General features: G+C 44.1%; 1 protein-coding gene across 1 annotated transcript in view; it reads left to right on the top strand.

The window, feature by feature from the left end:
* Positions 1 to 12,918, top strand: part of LOC125289084 (basement membrane-specific heparan sulfate proteoglycan core protein-like) — a 947,802-nt gene that overhangs the window by 130,466 nt on the left and 804,418 nt on the right. The window lies entirely within an intron of this gene.

Genomic DNA, 12,918 nt, shown 5'->3' with positions numbered 1-12,918 from the left:
CGCCTACCTTGACAGAGCCCATGTCTCATTGGCTACAAAAGAAATCTCCTGTTGTTTATTGGTCTTTTTAAACGCCACACATTGCAGTAGGGTAAATTTAAAGAAATAAGGGTTGGCTCTGTAATGTGGTTAAGAAAAGAAGGTCTACGTTTACAAGACTGTCAAGTTTGAATCCAACTTTACGTGGAATATCTAAATAGGCCTACATGTATTTGTTCGTTTAACATATACATGTAGTTTCGACAGCTAATATGTGACAGACACACGTGAACGTTGCATGACGTTAAATCATCAGCTTTGGGTAGGCTAAGTAAGCCTACATTTTATTCAAGCATGGATAAACAGGAGTAGCCTACCAAACTGACAAAAACACAGCAATATAGTCAGCTATGAGTGAACAAGTTGCTATGTGCATCCCTTTCAAAAATAACTGTTAAAACATTTTTTTGCGATTCTGGAGGAAAAGCATGTGCATTTACATTTTCAAAATATTCCAGTAACTACACTGCAGAAATGTACAGGAAAACTGCATAGCTGCAATTATGTTTGTTTGGTAAGTTCCAAAATCACTGAGTAATCGTGATATCAATATTGAACAAAATAATAGTGATAGGCCTAATGATTTTTACCTATCGAGCAGCCCTAACCCTGGCCCAGAAGGCATAAATGTCCACATGATATAGAAGGCCAGGAATATAGAGCCTCAGTAGCCTGTATGTTGTTGTCTCATAATCAATTTTATCTTATTAGCCTATAGCCTATGTCATGTATACAATTTAACACATGATTTAAGAATAATCAAATTACTAGAGAGATTAGACCCCATTTAATTCCATGGCACTTTCACACGTCTTTCTCTGTTGGACCTGGTTTGTGTCAACTGTCACTTATGCACATTCATTTGCTCTTTCTTTCTCTCTCTCCCTCTCTAATATTCATACAAACACATCCATTGGAAAGCAAATTCAAAATGAGTTGAGAGCTGAACAGACTACAGTAGAGGAGGGTTATTTTGCAGCTGAGAAAAAAAACCCATCCTGCCCTCTGTTCTTTTTCTTCTCAAATTGCTACTCATTTCTATTCACCCCTTGCAGACACGTGACTTAAGTCACGTGACGGCTCCATGCTGGACGGCAAAAAGATAGGAGACGGACGGCAAATTACATTATGTCATAACGATTATGATGAACTGAACACCATTACTATAACACCTTTGTAGTTCAATGTATTGCTGTTTGGGGTCTGATAGTCAAAGATAGATGCCAGTGGTGTTGTTAGATGAAATGGGTCATGATCGCAAATGTAAAGTTATTAAAACTGGTGGTAACAGCAAGGGGAGATAATGTTAGGTCATAAAGTTAGGCTACTGTAATTAACATTATGGTAAATGAACACCCATAAGTATTTCTGGACTAAAATATTGCAAAGCGATTTGGTTACTTTATTTGTCTTGCTTTTATCAGTTGTAACATAGTCAAAACGTTAAGAATGTCATATCAGAACATGAAATAATAACTTAGCTGCCACACTTAGAAGCTAGCTATTCTAGCTAGAGCTAACGTTTATCGTAGCTCATAGTGCTAGGGCTAATGCAACTAGTCAGTTTGTACGTTGTGTTATGTTTTGCATTGCTATGACAACGCTGCATGTTGATTGGGTTTTATGTTGGCACGTGAGTAGGAAGTTAGAATCGTGTGTTGTTCGAATAAATGGAGTAGCCTAAGCTCCGACTACAGCTCTGTGTGTCGTGTCGGTTTATTCACATTACATTGGCGACGAGGATGGCTGACTGTTCTTTACCTCCACCCTCTCCTTTCCTGGCTCTACCCGGAGAACCTGCCGTGCCATGGATCTGTTGGATCGCTTCGTTTGAAACTTATCTCCTTGCAGCCGGCTTGGAAGGCGTGCCCGACGGGAGGAAGCGTGCACTGTTGCTGCACTGTCTTGGAGCAGAGGGACAACGAGTGTTCGGAACTTTTGCTAAAACCACAAAATATGATGATGCTGTAAAACTACTCAAGGAGCATTTTGCAGCTCCACAGAGCGCTCTTCTCCGTCGTGTTATGTTCTGGCGGTGACATCAAAGAGCGGGTGAGTCTGTGTCCCAATACGTGGCTGACCTACGAGGTTTAGCTAGCTTATGCAAATTTAAGACATTGCAAGAGGAATTAATACGGGACCAACTCATCCTGCACACGAATTGTGACAAAATTAGGGACAAACTGTTGTTGGAAAATGATGACCTGACATTAACCCAGGCCCTTAAGATAGCATTACAAGTGGAGTCTGCATTAGAATGCGCTGCCAGTCTGTCTTCTCCTGCCTCTCTGCTGCTGCATGATCAAACAGTGGATACAGCACAGTCACAGCCACAAACGGCCTCCATCGGCACTAGCAGCCCACACATGGTACAAATAGCCTCACAACCCCGTGAGAGATCACAACAGCCATGTGGTAACTGTGGCTCACACACACACAATTCCAGAGCACAAGCTTGCCCTGCACGAGGAAAAGCCTGCTCTAACTGTGGGAAGCTCAATCATTTTCACAAAGTGTGTAGGTCTGCCCCAGCCAGAGGCCACCGACAAAACCCAGTAGCTCCTCCAACTGTGATCCATAATGTCCGCTCAGGACGAGTTTCATTCAAAACCTGCTCTCTAATGCTAGATGATGTCACTCTGCCTCTCCTCCTTGAAACAGGGGCCACTGTGTCACTGTTGAACTTGATAACCTGGAAACGTTTCTTCTCCCATAAGCCACTGGGACCAGCCTCCACAACTTTGCGAGGTTATGGAAACGCTGAGATAGATATAGTGGGCTCTCTCCAGTTGCCTGTACGTTACGGGGACAAGGCTCTGCCAACATTCACATTCCATGTGTCACGCCATGGGACTAACCTACTTGGCCTTGACCTCTGCCACGGCCTGGGATTCACCCTACTGGATACCACAGGCTCGGAAATCCACACTGTCGCCACTCCGTGGCACCAACAGTGGCCAGCATTGTTTGATGGGGTGGGTTGTCTCACTGCTTTTGCCCACCAGCCCCTGGTAGATCGTAATGTAACACCAGTGGTGCAGCCACTACGCCGCTCTCCTCTAGCCCTGCGGGATGACATCTCCTCTGAGCTACGGCGCATGCTAGATGAGGACATAATCGAGCAGGTGAATGCTTCACCGTGGATATCCAGCCTGGTGGTGGCAAAGAAAAAGACGGGAGGCCTGCGCATCTGCGTGGACCTCAGAGCAGTAAACAAAGCCATAATACCTGACCGCTACCCTTTGCCGACAACAGAGGAGCTCACAGCCCAGTTTTATGGATCAACGATTTTTTCAAAACTTGACCTCCGTCAGGGCTACCTCCAAGTGCCTTTACACCCTGATAGCCGCAACCTAACCGCCTTCATTACCCATGAAGGTGTCTTTCGCTACAAACGCATGGCTTTTGGACTAAGTTCAGCTCCAAGATGTTTTCAGAAAATAATGCTTCCATCCTGGCAGGGATTCCGGGTGTGGCTGCTTATCTTGACGACATTGTTGTTCACGGAACCACCACTGCAGTGCACGACGAACGCCTCCACAGAGTGTTTAACGCATTAGCTGAGCACCACCTCACACTTAATGGAGACAAGTGTGTCTTTGGGGCCTCGGTCATTGAATATGTGGGGTTCCGTCTCTCAGCCGAAGGCATAAGCCCGCTCCACTCAAACACAGAGGCCATCCAGCGTGTCCCTGAGCCCACATCACCTGCCCAGGTTGCCTCCTTCCTGGGGATGACCGCGTATTACCTTCGGTTTCTGCCTCAGTACTCAGACACAACTGCTCCACTGCGCAAGCTGATGAAAACCGATGAGCCTTGGGTCTGGACACCCGCTTGTGCCGAAGCAGTGCATCGTCTGAAGTCACAGCTCACTTCACCACCAGTCCTAGCGCACTTTGACCCGGCCTGCTCCACGCTCGTCACATGTGACGCCTCAGCCATCGCCATTGGTGCCGTGATGTCCCAACTCCAGGGGGGCGTGGAAAGGCCAATCGCTTTTGCCTCTCGAGCACTCAGCCCTACAGAACAGAGGTACTCGGTAGGGGAGCGAGAGGCGCTAGCGTGCCTCTGGGCTTGTGAGCGGTGGCACATTTATCTGTATGGACGCACATTCACCTTAAGAACAGACCACCAAGCACTCACTGCTCTCCTGGCCACGTCAGGCACTGGCCACAAACCACTTCGACTTTACCGCTGGGCTGACCACCTACAGCAGTACAACTATCGTCTGCAGTTCACACCAGGGTGTGACAATGTGGTGGCAGACTTGCTATCACGGTCAATCCCTGCTCAACCCACACCTCAGTTTCTGGCCTCCGAGCAGGACCGAACAGAGCATGACCTCATACAGCTTCTCCACACACCACTTCAGGAAACTGTGTCACTGCGTGAGCTGTTGGACGCCTCAGCAGCCGACCCTGTCCTCTCCTTAGTGTCCTCATACATTAGGCATGGCTGGCCTACAAAGGTACCAGATGAGCTGTCACCCTATTTCAGAATCCATGAGCAGCTTGCAGGCTGGAACGACACTTGTGTTGCTAGAGGGCTCTGCACTGTGGTCCCAAGTGCCCTTCGTGCGCGTGTTCTTGCTATGGCACACGAGGGTCACTTGGGCATAGTCAGGCTCAAACAACGGTGTCGGGACCTTGTTTGGTGGCCGGGGATCGACAGAGACATCGAGACCCTGGTCAAGGACTGCACCGCCTGTCTCCTCAGTGGCAAGACCAGGGCCCCAGCCCCGCCCCCACCCATGCAGCCCTTGGACTGGCCATCCCAACCGTGGGAGCACCTACAACTAGACATCTGTGGAGAGTTACATGGCGTGCCGCACCACCAACGATTTCTGGTCGTTATTTATAACCTCCATTCCAAGTGGCCTGAGGTTATACCCGTGGGCTCTGTAACTGCCAAGGTGCTAACTGACATCTTAGACTTGCTGTTTGCCCGATGGGGTTTGCCCAAGAAAATCACCACCGACAATGGGCCTCAGATGGTCTCACATGAACTGGGCACCTACCTGAAAGAGAAAGGGATTCGCCATATTCGCACGGCTTACTATAACCCATCGATAGCGGGGGTCCGAAAGGCTGAACCAGTCCCTAAAGAATGGAATAAGGGCACCTCGCTCAAGGGCTCACGTTCCATGCAAGCCTCCTCCAGACACTCTTACACTACCGCGCCACACCACATGCCACTACGGGGGCCTCCCCAGCCTCCCTCATGCTGGGACGGGAACTCCAGCTGCCTTTGGATAGACTTCGCCCTGTTCTGGCTCAGGCTCCAGTTCACCCAATTCTAGCGAGGGTTCATGCTCGTCAGAGCCAGATGAAGAACTGGTTTGACCGGAGACGGTGAGCCAGGCCACCCACCATTGCCGCTCAAGACTGGGTCAGGATCCGCCGACTCCACCGCGACAACAAATTGCAGTCGTTCTGGTCAGACCCTGTCCAGGTCAGCCAACAGCTTGGGGCCGCCACATTCAGGCTCACAGATGGCACTCGCTGGCATGCCAGCCGTCTGCGCAAAGTACAGGCTCCTTCTGGACTAGGGGGGGGAAATGTTATGTTTGGCATTGCTATGACAACGCTGCGTGTTGATTGGGTTTTATGTTGGCACGTGAGTAGGAAGTTAGAATCGTGTGTTGTTCGAATAAATGGAGTAGCCTAAGCTCCGACTACAGCTCTGTGTCGTGTCGGTTTATTCACATTACACGTCGCCCAGCGAATAAACTTACTTCTTACATGTCTTAAGTTAAAGAATTGAAAGAAATAGGAAATAAAAAACTTGAACGGTATTATCTGTTTACATTCAGATCTTGGCAAAGACTTTGCCTAAGTGCTACCTGCCGTCATGTTCAGAGTCTATGGTTGCTATAGCAACCGCTGCTGTGCTTCATACACTGAGGAGATAAGCATGCAATTGTGGTTGAAATACTCCCGAAACACTCCAAAGAAAACAAACCAAAATATATCTATGCAAGAACATGGGATGTTGTTGTATTCCAAACAATAAGCCAACAGTCGTGGAAGGGCATTACTACGGTTAAATCTCACTATAATCTCCTAGCTATGCAATATGTCCCATTACAACCCATTGATTTGATTCGTGTTCTTGCCGTCCACTAGGCTATTTTGCTGTGCCGCGAACAAAACGTGACGTCACATGAAAGGGGTGAATAGGGAGCTTAGGAAAAACAATGGAGTATTGGGCCACACAAAAAACACAGGAGATACCAAAAAATAAGATGATTTATTTCTTGTGAGAAAAAGGAAAGAGATTTGAGAAATTATCCTTGTGGTGGTGGTGACATAACTGGTGGAAATAAACCGAATGTTCAGGTAAGGGTGAATTTCAGTTATGCACTTCCGTGATTATCTCTTTTTGATACAGGGCTTCCAGTTATAGATACACCAGTTTATTTACAGATTATTCTATTCATGTTTCTCTCATTTCCTCTTCCCCTTCTTTGCTGACTGCATCTGAGGAATGCCTTGTACCCTGCTGGGGAGGAGCTTAAAACAGGTGAGAAGAAATCTAGGAGCAAGTTCCTGTAAAAGGAACTCATACAGTCTTACAGAATCCCAAGCTCCTTTGGCAGGACTCAACACAATAGTCTGCTGTTGTAGGCTAATCTCCACAGAAGAAGTACAAGTTTGTTTAATGAGTGTGTGTGTGTGTGTAAAATTGTTTCACATTCCAGCTATGGCATGGCGTCTGATGAGTGAGGAGCAGCTCCAGTGTTCTATCTGTCTGGATGTGTTTCTTAACCTTGTGACCATCTCTTGTGGGCATACCTTCTGTCAGACATGTGTAGCCCAGTACTGGGACAGTACAGCAGGGGTAGAAATATAAAAATCAATCATTCCTCTATTATTGCTTTTCATCCATTATAAACTGTATGAATTTGGCAAGAATTTGGACGTGTGTAACAAAGTCACTGACTGAATGTCGCTGTTCTTGTTTGGTTATCGTTATAAAATTGTTTCTCATTCCAGCTATGGCATGGCGTCTGATGAGTGAGGAGCAGCTCCAGTGTTCTATCTGTCTGGATGTGTTTCTTAACCTTGTGACCATCTCTTGTGGGCATACCTTCTGTCAGACATGTGTAGCCCAGTACTGGGACAGTACAGCAGTGTGCCAGTGCTCCCTCTGCCAGAGGACATTTAGATAGATAGATAGATAGATAGATAGATAGATACTTTATTGATCCCCAGGGGAAATTCAAGGTCTCAGCAGCAAATAACACAAACACATTCTTTAACAGCAGAAAGAGTAATTAAAGTATATAATATAAAAACACAACTAAGCAATAAGGACAGTAGAAGATAAAGAATATACTAAATATACTAAAATACAAATTATACTAACTAACACTTAATACAATATATAAAAATATACTAAAATACAAATTATACTAACTAACACTTCTAAATCAATTCTAAAAATATACTAAAATACAAATAACAAAAATACAAATTATACTAACTAACACAATCTAAATCAATTCTAAAAACAGTATCCACATAGTGGTGATTAATCAATCAGAGGCGCTTGCAATGACTGAGGCAGGGACTGAGCCTGTGATTTTCTGTGCATAGTAAGGTATGGTAAGGTGCTCTGTGTGAATGAGTGTCATGGTGGTAGTGCAATGGTGATAGTGGTCATGGTGATAGTGCAAATGAGTAAGTCCAACAGTGCAACAATGCAGAAGTAAAGTAAAGTCTATATATCTATATATTTAACTATTTAAGAAAATGTATAAGTGTGGCCACAGTTCGGCTGTGGCATGGAGGGGGGGGGTTATGCATATGTGCTAATTAAGCAATATAGCACGAGTGAGAGTGGGGTTGGTCATGGATATTCCCACGGGTGTTGTTCGGCCGTAGCCACGAGGCCGGAGGCCGAGTGGCGCAGGCAACAACAGCCGTGGGAATATCCATGACCAATCCCACAATCACGAGTAGATAACGTTAGTTATCTACAAGTCTCCTCCAAGTGACAATCATATTATACACAATGCTGAGAACAATTAGCATCCTCGTTTATCTTACATACATTGAGTTGACTGTGTGGCTTAATCCACAGATGTGGTGAAGCACTGTTTTGTTATGGTTTGCTAAGGAGTAACCCATTGCTTGAAATAGTGGAGAGCTGGGTGTCAAATCTTCGCATTGTATCGCGGAGTGATTTATTATTAGCTGTGCTGAGTCTGAGTTGAAATGTCCAGCGATATTCCAACTCATGGAACGTCTCTCGGCCAATCAGAAACAAATAAATAGTTCCATAGAACCCAATTGTTGTATAATGTGCTAATATAGCACTCAAACAGTGATGCATAAAGACAGTGGTACAAGTGGCTAGTGGACAGACAGTACCAAACATGGAGGGGGTGAAGAGGCAGACAGACTATGCAGAGAAGTCTATCTCTCCTCTTCCCTTAAGTGAGGCATTGAACAGTTCAATGGCCCTGGGGACAAATGACTTTCTCAGTCTGTCCGTTGTGCAAGGCAGTGAGCGAAGTCTCCAGCTGATCAGGCTCTTCTGCTTAACAATAGTCCTGTGGAGTGGGTGACACTCATTGTCCAAGATGTTGATCAGTTTGTTCAGGGTCCTTTTGTCTGATAGTGAAGTGATGCACTCCAGTTCAGCTCTACTACAGAGAAGACCACAAGTCAATTTTAACACCACGATGAGGGATCTAGTTGATGAATTTAAGACGATGAGAGGTCCTAACTCTGGTGTGGCCCTGCCTGGAGAGGTGGCGTGTGATATGTGCAGTGGGGATGGGCAGGGGAGGCTTCGGAATATTATTCGGAATGTTATTTCTCCCGGAAAACTCCCGTAATTTGCATGGCCATCAAACTTCATTTTAAAATCATTGATCCATTCAGGTTGCCAGATTGTGTATGAAATACACCCTACACATACACGATCACTTAGTTTCAATTTCAACCGTTTTGTCATAGGCTAAAACCTGGCAACCCAAAACCCAAATAAGGAAGCAGGTGCCAACTGCCTCGTCGAGTCTCGTCGTAAGCAATCGGGCTAGTTGAATGGCCTACTCCAGAACTAGCTGTTGTGAAATATGGGAATTTAATTGATTAACACATCACATAAACTGTTATTGAGTGTTGTTGATACACTGAACTTGTTCCCTCGGAACCAAATCTGACAGCAAGCAACTTTGGAGTTTTGAAGTAGACCTAGGCTGCAGGCAGGCAACTGATGGATACATAACTGGCATGTGTAAGGTAATGGTAAGGTAAAAGCAACGTCCAAAATGCAGTGTTGAAACACGTGTATGAAACGTATTAAATATGCAAACATAGATCCGGTATAAACACTATTTACGAAAAAAAAAAATCCCGTTTTTTGGAAATGTTGACAGGTATGGTGAGTTCTGCACCGAGGGAGACCACAAGAACCACAACATGGTTCCACTGGAAGAGGAGGGCAAAGATAGGAAGGTGAGAGGTGTATTGGCAAAAAGGTGGATTCAAAAGGTCAGGATTTAGATCTGCTATAGTTCAAAATCCTTAGAAGGGACAAAAACGATGAAAAAAAACGCTCAAGTGGTAAGTTAGAACACTATAACCAGCAATAGCAAAATGGAATAAGCACACACATCGATCTAAACTGCTTGTTTTTCAAATCAAAATGTTGTTGAAAGTGTTAACATGGGAAGCATACTTATCCTGCTACATATTCATTGACCTCAATATCAGTTTATGTTTTCATTTCACTTTGTTTCTGTATACAATCAGAATCACACTTTAATGGCCAGGTATGTTTACACACACACAAAGAATTTGGACAAGGCAGTTGGTGAGAAACTTGCTTGCATGCTAGCTGGTGTCATTTGGGGTACAAGTGGGTCTGAAAAATAAATGATAGAATATTGTGTAAAAGTTCATTTTTTCCTCCTAATTTTTTTTTTGTTTTAATCTTGATGATTACAGCTTACAGCTCATGAAAACCAAAAATCAGTATCTCAAAATATTAGAATAAAGAGGTTATAATACAGAAATGTCTACTTTTTGAAAATAAATGAACTAATCTGACTAATCTAAAGTAGTTAATTTATACACTCAATGCTTGTTCAGACTGATTTTGCACAACTGTCCTGAACGCGCATCTTGTATTTTATTGGTTGGAATACTTTATTTAGCCTTTGAGTGGTTGGCAACACTTGTTGATAGCATTTGTTTGTTAGGCTGCCTACAGAGACGCGTTTTTGTGATGGCCTGCTTATGGGGCGAGCAGCTAGCGGATTGTTAGGAAAGATTAGATGAATGTGATCATTTATGTTTGGGCCTGCAATCGCTGATACAACCTTTAAGGTCATTTGCATTGTTTTAGATAGATAGATATATAGATAGATAGATAGATAGATACTTTATTGATGCCCAAGGGGAAATTCATTTGTCTCTCATTTCCTCTTGACAATAAACCATAGATTCTCTATGTGTTTCAGGTCAGACGAGTTGTCTGGCCAATCAAGCACAGTACCATGGTAAGCAAACCAGTTAGGCCTACTAGCAGTTTTGGCACTGTGGGCAGGTGTCGAGTCCTGCTGGAAAGGGAAATTAGCAATTAGATGGAACCCTGAAGTGCTGTAAAATGTCCTGGTAGAAGGCTACATTGATGAAAATACAGTGGACCAATACCAGCAGATGATATTGCACACCAAAAAACACCGATTTTGAAATGTCATTAAAATGTTTGTTTCACGTGTTTTTACCACATCTTAACAGGATCCTTACGGTCCACCGATAGAGGCACTTTAAAAAATCCAGCGGAGTCGAGCTCCTTACTACAGCCAGCAAGCGAGGAAGAGATACAGAGAGCGGTTTATAAAGTAAACTCAGAATCATAGACGGGAAAGGTTCAGCAAGGTGGGAAACAGCTGATCTTAACACAGAATTTAAAGTCAACTTTGTGTTTAGTAGGCTATGCTTAGAAACGAAATCAGCCGTGAACTTAAGTCACCACTACAACACCATGCACAAAGATAACTAAAAAGTAGGCTACATCGGAGCAGCCAGAGCCGCTGTCGTAGCCGACCTCAAAGTAGGCCTAACAGGGTTACCACGGTCATGGAATTTCAAAAATACCATCAGCATTTTAATAAAGTCTATTCCAGACATGGAAGGTCAGGGAATTATATCTTTTGGGGGCAAAGTCATGGAATATCAGGGAATTTTGGTGTAGAAGTTTAAAATTGTCTTGCCAAAATACATTAGGCCTAATATAATACAGAAGGCCTATTTTCACGCAGCGTTGGTGTTTATTGAGTTATTACAGTAGGCCTTTTTCCCATTAGGCCTACTACTTGTGGTTGTAGTTACCCCTACCTGTTTTTTTCAATACCCATTTTTTAATTTCCGGATTGGTCATGGAAATTCAGGATTTTTCTCAGGGAAGTCATGGAATTTTACATTTGACTTAGAGTGGGAACCCTGGTTAAGATACACTAACACTAGAGCCTTTTTACAAGAGTCACTATTACCCATTGCAGTGGGAAAAAGGTTTATTGTGAATGTGTAATATTTTTTTGTTTAATTCAAGTTCATTGGTGAATAGAAGCAATATTAAAAATGCATTTGAGTATAGAGAATATTAAATTAATGCATGTTGGTTTAATAAACCGTGCAGACATAAGCTACTGTATATATTCTTAATACTCCTGATTCCTGATATCCCAGTGGTGGACGTGTGTGATCACATCTGGCCCTCTGACAGCGACAAGAAAATGTTGTGGCCCTCTCTATCATCAAAGTTGCCCATCCCTGATATAAATACATATAATATAAATACGGTCCAGTTCTGTCTCTCCTTAGCCCAGGTAAGACACTGTAAACTTGTCTCTGATTCAGGAGTGGCTTGACACAAGGAATGTGGCACATGTAGCCATTTCCTGGACACATCTGTGCGTGGTGGCTCTTGATGCAGACTCCACCCTCAGTTCATTCCTTGTGAAGTTTCCCAAAGATTTTGAATTGGCTTTGCTTGACAATTCTCTCAGGTTGCGGTCCTCCTTGTTGCTTGCACACCGTTTCCTACCACACTTTTTCCTTCCAGTCAACTTTCCACAAATATGCTTTGATACAGCACTCTGTGAACACCCTGCCCTTTCAGCAATGACCTTCTATGGCTTACCCTCTTTGTGGAGGGTGACAAATGAGTGCCTTCTGGACAACTATCAAGTCTGCGGTCTTTTCCATGATTGTGGTTGTGTTTCCTGAACCAGACTAAGAGATTAAAGGCTCAGGAAACCGACATGTCTGTATTATAACATATTTATTCTAATATTTTGAGAAACTGATTTTCGATTTTCATGGGTCGTAAGCTAAAACAAAACAAAAATTGAGACCCACCTGTAGTTGGCAGTGTTGTACAAGGTGCAATCATAAAGTTCTGAGTCTGCACCCATAAAATGTGTGCACGTTATTACAATGCCAGCTTGCTACAGATAATTTGCCCAAGGGTCAGATTGCCTACTGCACACTGTGACACACTAACATTTGTGCACAAACTCATGCATTGAAGGCTAGAATTGAAGTGATTCGTTTCATGTTTTGCCTCTTTCAACAGGCTGGCTACTGAGATCTAAATTGTTTGTAGTTGTGCAATGGTTTGACGACCAGCTTAGTAACAGTGGTGATTTGAATGGCTACATGAGTGTGCTCTCTAAGCTGCCATACCCCATATTTCCTTTTCCACCAATAGACAAGCAAAAAGGAGGAGCATGCCCACTTTGATGAGTTCTTCTCTTCGCTGGGGGTGATCCTGGAGAGCAGCCGCTGTGATCTGCAGGGGGCGCTAGAGGCCGAGCAGCGCACCATGGAGACACAGGCAACGAAGCTCAGCAGACAACTC

The sequence above is a fragment of the Alosa alosa genome, chromosome 24, assembly GCF_017589495.1.
Source record: "Alosa alosa isolate M-15738 ecotype Scorff River chromosome 24, AALO_Geno_1.1, whole genome shotgun sequence".
Lineage (NCBI taxonomy): Eukaryota > Metazoa > Chordata > Actinopteri > Clupeiformes > Clupeidae > Alosa > Alosa alosa.
This window is presented reverse-complemented; position numbering and strand designations above follow the sequence as displayed.